Raw genomic sequence first — 9,061 nt, forward strand, 5'->3', positions numbered from 1 at the left:
TAATAATATACTTTTCATTGCATAAGTAGACAACTCAATAACTCACATTTTATACCAGTGACTCTTTCCTATCCAATCATCTGTCTTATTGTTGAATGTATATTTCATTCAATTGTGTAGTGGTGAAAAGATGCCTGATGTCAAATGGACTGAACGTGTTGAAGTGAAAGGGAAAGTGAAATTAAATGAATTCGAAACATACATTAAAGGTCTTCCAAACTCACCTAACAGAAGATTGATGGTAAGAAATTACTATAGTTATTCTTCTATTCATTTATTGCCAGCATGTTGGTTGAACTACATACTAAAATTTATCTTTTACAGGTTGTTTCCCTATATTGGAAAGAAGGAACTTCAAAAGATAAAATAGAAGAAATAAAAAAGGTGAATATATGAAATATGAATAATATGATTTCAGTATGAATAATAAATCCTTGATTAAATTTAAAGTGATGGATTTTCCATGTTTGGTTCTAACAGGTTGCAAGAAAGTATGTAAACGAAGGAAGGGTAGGGCTTGCAAAAGTTATAACTGGTGTTGATCTTTATATCTGTCCATGTAATTACACAATACTCAACGTACTTGCAAAATATGGATTCTACCACTCCAATGAAAACAATGATTACCTCATTGGTTGTGTTGTTTGGAAAAGAAACCAAATTAACATTCCTCCAATTGAAGAGTGGTCTCCGATCCGCGAGCCATGTAAATCATCGGTTCAAAGTTATCTGTTTCCTATCTACAGCGCCTTGGTAAAATCATCCGAAGAAGACACTTCAAATTCTTTACCATCTGTATCAGCAGAAGCTAGTATGAAGCATGAGGTCAGACCTGTGCTGGTATCTGATGTAACTGCTGTCACAAAACAATCTCCACCTGCTGTTGCTGCTGCTATTCTTGAAAAGGAACAGGTCGTTTCAGAATTTGAAGCTGGAAGTTCTATTGAAGTGTCAGACAAGAGAATGATGGAAGAAGATATGGATATATCCCCGCAGGAGAAACCTTACTGCAGAGATGATACTGAGATTATTCCAAATTTCATACCACCGCCACCTGCTGCTAAAATCCACCCACCAGCTTTGATACCGAGAAATGATTTTACCTATCTTGGTCCTGCTTTAATGAGGGAGAAAGCACATTCTCATCATGCATATATAAATCCAAAACCGGATTTTACATATCTCGGTCCAGTTTTAATGAGGGAACAAGCAAATGCACGTGACAAAACAAGAACATGTGATTTTACTCATCTTGGCCCTAAATGGAATGCTGCAAATCAACCATAGAAAAACATGCATGCATGCATGGTTGTATTTGTACTCTCATACTCTTAACCTTAGATACATTGTGTTTTGGTTTTTTATGGGGTCAATGTTTGACATACATTAAACCTGCTATCATAGAACTTCTAGAAAGAGTTTAAAACTGTTATGTCTTTTGTGTGTTTGGTGTTTATGAGCTTGAACATGAATTTTACCTAATGTTTGTTTGTATACATTATCTTTCTTTTAAATAGATTTGAAGTAATTCATTTTGTCTGCATGATGTTGATTGTAACTCAGCTATTTCATTGTTTGAATGGTTAAAATGTTATTGCGCATATGTTGGATTCTCTATAAAGTAGTATATCTAAATCATAAACCAAAACCAGAACCTATGAAATTGTTTCTTACATGGTCCATGATAAAGGAAGATTGAGATGTCACGTTTACTTCTTCAAGTGATCTCAGAATTTTCCAATTTATGTCATTGATGTTTGAATATTCACAGTGTTAGTCTTAAAGTCGAGGATGCAAGGCTAATTAACTGTTCTTACAAGTGATTGTCTAATTTTGTAGACAATTTATTAAATAAGATGTCTTGACTTATTGTGAGACATTTTGTTTTTGGTTAATTCTGGTGCACTTTACTCTATCTACTTGTGATCGCTTCAACATTGATTTCAAGATTCATTGTGTTTTAGTTCATCTAAAAGTTTGCAAAGATTATGTTTGGGAAAATATTTTGATTCAAATATAGTTGAAGATTTTATTAAATCATATTTCTAAATGAAGAAGATTATTATTGGATATGATTTTATGAAAGGTTTGTATTTACTTTTAGGAAGATTTAATTTGTTGTTTTTGGATTTAGCTCGTTTTTTATTAAATCCTATTGGATTCTACTAGATAACTTTTGCTATTTAAGGAGGCGGTTCTCCTTATTTAAAAACTCATGTTTTGAATAATTGTTAATTAAGCGTTCGTATTTTGTGTTTAAAAGAGTCTTCTTAATTTATTGTGAATACTCTATCTTGAGATTCTTTCTTATTTTAGAAGGATGGTCTTGAACAAGTGACTCAAAACATAAGAGAGAGAGGTGAATTATGAAGTGTAAAAATCGTAATTTATTAAAAAGTCTTTAACTTTGAAAAATAATTTATGTTAGTTCAGATATAAAGCATCAGAAAATAGAAAGAAGGATTTAGAGATGAAAGAGAATTAATCAACAGAAATAAAAGATAAAGATAGAGAAACTACACTACGATTTATAGAGGTTCAGCCTAACCACTTGTCATACTTAGCATAGCGTTCAGAAGCACTAGTTAGAAGCTGTTTCAAAAGGTGTAGTGTTCAGAAGCTACATGCTTCAGAAACTTTACTCAGCGTAACGTAGAAGTTGCCTACTCAAAACCTAACTTAACTTTTGATTTTAGCATTTGTTGTTTTGCTTACGTGGCAGTTTGAGTTGTGTATTTAAGCAACTATTGTAATCGTTCTTCAATAGAATACAGTCCCAAAATTTTTCTTCCACTTTTTAGAGTTTATTATAACCATTTTTCTCTCTCTTCTCACTCTTCTTCCATTTTCATCTTCTTCATTTTGTACTCTAACAAGTGGTATCTAAAGCTACGGTTTAGATTTACAAGGAAGTTTCACAGGGAAACACGAGTGTACGGTGGGGCATGTGTGATTGATTTTGTTTCTTGAACTCGCATTGAATTCACGATCACGTAACAGAATCATATTTTTTGATTTTGTGGGATTGGGAAGCACGAGTGTTTGGTGAGATCTGTGTGAGTTTAAGTGCACAAAATCGAAGATGAATGGTGGAAACGGTACCTTGAATACAAGGCTTCCAATGTTTGATGGAAAGAATTGGAATCAGTGGTCAATTCAAATACATGTGTTATTTGGTGCTCAAGACGTTCTTGATCTCGTCAACGACAGTTATGTTACGGTTCCGGCGGATGCGACAGAAACATATAGAAACACACAAAGAGAAACGAGGAAGAAAGATCAACAAGCATTATTCTACATCCATTAGTGTGTGGATGCGAACATGTTTGAGAAAATCGTTGATTCGACGACAACGAAGACTGCATGGGACACACTGGTACGGTGCTATGGCGGTGATGCATCAGTGAAGAAGGTGAAGCTTCAGTCTCTATGTAAACAGTATTAGAATCTCAACATGAAGGACAATGAGAAGATACCTGATTACATCTCTAGAGTGATTCTAATCACCAATGAGATGAAATCTTATGGAGAAACTTTGTCAGAACATGTAATCATTGAGAAGGTATTGAGATCTCCTACTCCTCAATTTGATTACATTGTTGTAGCAATTGAACATTCTAAAGTCCTAAGCACCATGATGATTAAAGAGCTGCAGAGCAGTCTAGAGGCATAAAAGTTGCGTCTGATTGAGAGAACCTATGAAAGAGAGGTAGAGCAAGCTCTGAAGGCGTCTTATGGGAAGAAGAGTCAGAAACAGTCTTGGTCAGAAGCCAAAAAGAGACATGGTGGTGGTTTTTTAAAGTTAGAAGCCTCAAATGCGGATGAGAAGAAACATTAGAAAGGAAATGAGAAGTTTGGCAAGAAGAAGGTTTGATGCTACTGTTGTAAGAAGTTTGGCCACTTTGCTGCTGACTGTTGGTCAAACAAGGAAAGGAAATCAGAAGAAACAAACATAGCCAAATGAGATTCTGATGATGAACTTGTGCTATTGCTGGCTTATGAATTTGATGGTGCGTATTTGGTAGACCGGTGGTATATGTACATTGGCTGTCAAATCACCTAACTGGAAACAAACAATGGCTGGTTGATTTTGACTCTAGAAAGAGCACAAAGATCATATATGCTAATGATAAATACCCCAATGCTGAATGTATGCGAAATGTAAAAGTCAAGGTGAAGAATGGTAAAATTGTTCTGATCAAGGATGTTTGATATGTTCCTGGCGGGAAGAGCGATCTGATGAGTGTAGGTTAGCTCATTGAGAAAGATTTCTTAGTTACTATGAAGAATATGAAGGAGAATAGCCATCCAAGGCGCAGCGGAAATTAAAAATTTCTCCATTTAGTGATCCTTACGAATGGGCATGATCAGTGATAGAATCGTTACCTCTTGTGGCGATTCAAAGCTTTGGTGCAGATCTCTGATAATGATCAAAACCTTTGATACAGATCCACGGGGCGATCACGAACGTTGAACGATGACAACGTCTCTACTCAGTCCACACGAACGGATTCCTTCAATCGCAGTGCTAGCTGTTATGAATGAAGGCTTTCAGTGAGAGAAAGAGGGAAACAAAATTCCAAGTCTCTACTTGAATTTCAATCTGAGTGGAGTGACAATGCTTCTACCCAAGGGGTTCTATTTATAGAACCACTTGTGTGGACTTCAAGCTAAAAAGCCCACTTAAGTGTATTTTGCCCATATCTCATAATATGTCAAAATCACTTAAGTATTTGGTACCTTACCATATTTCGTTTCCACTTAAGTGCACCGTACCTTACGGTGTTCCTTAGTTACTCTATTTCTCATCAATTCTTCCTTTGTGTGTGACCCTATAGGTTTTCGCGACGTTGGTAATTATATTAAATCACGCATTTAACATAATAAACAGTGAGCGGTATCTAGCAACACATCACTGCTACCCAAGTCACGAAAATGTCATGTGATCTGACAAAACCTCCTGTGCTAATAATTATGTGTATAATTACCCCTTTGCCCTTATGTCTATATTGAATACAAGGTATAGACCGTGTCACCCTTGTCCAGTTCAATATTGGGCCCATAGACATTTATCCTGTTACGCAGGATTGGCAAATTCCATCTAGGACACTCATGTCCCTCAGCATGCTTCGTGGAGTACCCATCAACTGTCTTTATGGTTATCCAGTTACGGACAACGTTGAATCAGCAATAAAGCACTCGACTCTACATTTAGGATCCATAGTGGTTTCAGGTCGAAGAGTGGTATACACTATTATCACCATGAGAATAACTTATGACACTTTTGCATAACTTTCTATATAGTATTCTCATAGCGGGTCAATCCGGTATAAATATTACTCCTAATATTCATACCTATGTTTAAGACTTGATAACTCTTTATCCATAATCCATGAGATGTGATCATCAGTCTACAAACATAATAGTCTTAATGCTTTAATGTTATCCCACTTCACACTAAAGCTCGACTACGGATACTTTAAGAACAGTGCCCTTATGTTTAATGTGTTCTCATGATTAAGTCACACTTAATACATTAAACGGACTATCTATTCTAGGGACTTTATTAATCAACCATAATAAAGAAAATGCCTTTTATTATTAATAAATAATTCGATACAAGTACCAAAAGTATTGGCCTCTAGTGCTTACACCAACAATCTCCCACTAGCACTAGAGCCAATCAGGCATACCCCGTATGCCCATTGATCTAGTATGGCCATCATGCTTCTGCTGCGCAAGAGGCTTTGTCAGTGGGTCAGCTATATTGTCAAGTGTAGGTACTTTACATATTTTCACATCTCCTCTATCTATTATCTCTCGAATGAGATGATAACGCCTAAGTATGTGTTTGGATCGTTGGTGAGATCTAGGCTCCTTAGCTTGTGCGATAGCACCATTGTTATCACAATAGAGACCAATGGGATCCACAACGCTAGGGACTATGCCAAGTTCACTAATGAACTTCCTGATCCAAACAACTTCCTTTGCTGCACTTGAGGCAGCAATATACTCGGCCTCGGTTGTAGAATCAGCAACTGTATCTTGCTTCGAACTTTTCCAGCTCACGGCGCCACCGTTCAAGCAAAACACATAACCAGATTGCGATCTAAAGTCATCCTTATCTGTCTGAAAGCTAGCATCAGTGTAACCAATTACAGCCAACTCTTCCTGACCTCCATATATCAAGAATGATTCCTTAGTCCTTCTCAAGTACTTAAGGATATTCTTAACAGCTACCCAATGGGCATCACCAGGATCAGATTGGTACCTACTCGTTATACTTAAAGCATACGAGACATCTGGTCGAGTACATAACATGGCATACATGATAGATCCTATTGCAGATGCATATGGAATCTTATTCATGCGTTCCCTTTCTTCCTTAGTTGAAGGGGATTGTGTTTTTGATAGACACAGGCCATGTTGCATAGGTATGAATCCTTTCTTGGAATCATGCATATTAAAGCGTCTCAGCACTTTGTCTATGTATGTACTCTAACTTAGGCCAAGCAGTTTTTGTGATCTATCTCTATAGATTCTGATTCCTAATATATAGGCTGCTTCACCTAGGTCCTTCATAGAAAAGCATTTCCCCAACCAAGTCTTTACTTGTTGCAGGGTAGGGACATCGTTTCCAATGAGTAATATGTCATCTACATATAACACCAGGAACACGATCATGCTCCCACTAACCTTCTTGTAGACACAAGGCTCATCTTCGTTCTTGATGAATCCATATTGTTTTACCGTTTCATCAAAACGAAGATTCCAGCTTCTGGAAGCTTGCTTCAATCCATAGATTGATCTTTGTAGCTTACATATCTTATGGGCTTCTTCTGGTATGTCAAATCCTTCAGGCTGTGTCATGTACACATCCTCAAGAAGATTCCCATTAAGGAAAGCAGTTTTGACATCCATCTGCCATATTTCATAATCATGATATGCAGCGATAGCAAGTAAAATCCGAACAGATTTAAGCATTGCAACTGGTGAAAAGGTTTCATCATAGTCAACACCATGAACTTGTTTATATCCTTTTGCAACCAGTCTTGCCTTATAGGTATGTACCTTACCTTCCATGTCAGTCTTTTTTTTGAAGACCCACTTGGATCCTATAGGATTAACTCCTACAGGAGGCTCTACCAAGTTCCAAACTTGATTCGTGTACATGGAATCTATTTTAGATTTCATGGCCTCTAGCCACTTCTCAGACTCGGGACCAGTTATGGCCTCTTGGTAGGTCACAGGCTCATCTTGATCCATGAGTAATACATCACCTTGATTTGTTATGAGATATCCATATCTCTCAGGTAGGTGACGTATCCTGTCTGACCTACGCTGGTCTTGTTCTACTTGAGCAGGTTGCTCTTCCACAACCATTTGTGTTTCCTTCTCTAATTCCTCCATAGGTGTATCGATGCTTTGTGATTCTTGAATTTCTTCAAGCTCTACTTTCCTCCCACTGGTTCCTTTGGAAATAAAATCCTTTTCTAGGAAAACCCCAGTTCGAGCGACAAACACTTTGCCCTCAGAAGGATTGTAGAAGTAATACCCTCTTGTTTCTTTAGGATACCCCACAAATAAGCATTTGTCAGATTTGGGCTTAAGCTTAGTTGAAGTTTGTCGTTTCACATAAACTTCACAACCCCAAATCTTCATGTAAGACATATGTGGTTTCTCACCACTCCATATCTCATATGGTGTCTTCTCAACCTTTTTGGATGGAACACGGTTAAGTGTGTAAGCTGCTGTCAACAACGCATGGCCCCAAAAGGAGTTTGGAAGATCGGCGTGACTCATCATGGATCGGACCATGTCCAACAGGGTTCGATTTCTTCTCTCAGATACACCATTCCATTGGGGTGTTCCAGGAGGAGTGAGTTGGGATAGGATCCCACACTCTTTCAGATGGTCAGCAAACTCTAGGCTTAAATACTCACCACCTCGATCTGATCGAAGAGTTTTAATATTCTTACCCAGTTGGTTTTGTACTTCATTCTTGAATTCCTTGAACTTTTCAAAGTATTCTGATTTGTGTTTCATTAAATACACATAACCATATCTACTGAAATCATCAGTGAATGTGATGAAGTACTGAAAACCTCCTCTGGCTGGTATGTTCAGTGGTCCACATACATCAGTATGTATGAGGGCCAAAAGATCATTAGCTCTTTCACCTTTTCTTGTGAATGGAGACTTTGTCATCTTTCCAATTAAACAAGATCTGCATGTCTCATATGATTCATAATCAAAAGAGTCCAGCAGTCCATCTTTATGGAGTTTGGAAATGCGTTTCTCATTTATGTGGCCTAATTGACAATGCCAAAGGTAAGTTGGATTTAACTCATTAGGTTTCATCCTTTTAGTATTAATGTTATAAATTGGCACTTCAAGATCAAGGACATATAATCCATTGTTCATTTGAGTAGTAGCATAGAATATATCATTCAAATAAATTGAACAACAATTGTTCTTTATTATGAATGAAAAACCGAACTTGTCCAAACAAGAGACGGAAATAATATTCCTGCTAATTGCTGGTACATAATAACAGTTCTCTAACTGAATTATTAAACCACTAGGTAAAGTCAATTCATAAGTTCCTACGGCTAAGGCAGCAACCTTTGCTCCATTGCCAACTCGTAGGTCGACTTCACCTTTTGCCAAATCTCTACTCCTTTTCAGTCCATGCACATTTGTACAAATGTGAGAACCGCATCCAGTATCTAATACCCATGATGCAGAAGTAGATAAATTAATTTCAATAACAAAAATACCTGAAGTTGGAGTCTCTACTCCATTCTTCCTATCTTCCAGGTACTTTGGGCAGTTCCTCTTCCAGTGTGCGGTCTTACCGCAATGGAAGCAGGTGCCTTCCTTTTCTATGCTTCCACTAGGCTTCAAAGCAGCACTAGTGGGTTTGGGTTTGGCAACTTCCTTGCCTTTCCCTTTATCATGTTTGAGGACAGTCCTCATGTCACGGTACCAATCCAGAAAATTTGTCCCAGACAATTTTTCTTTCTCAGGGTTTGATCGCAATATGTTGTTAGAGGTGTTT

Source organism: Lathyrus oleraceus, chromosome 1 (genome assembly GCF_024323335.1).
Source record: "Lathyrus oleraceus cultivar Zhongwan6 chromosome 1, CAAS_Psat_ZW6_1.0, whole genome shotgun sequence".
NCBI lineage: Eukaryota > Viridiplantae > Streptophyta > Magnoliopsida > Fabales > Fabaceae > Lathyrus > Lathyrus oleraceus.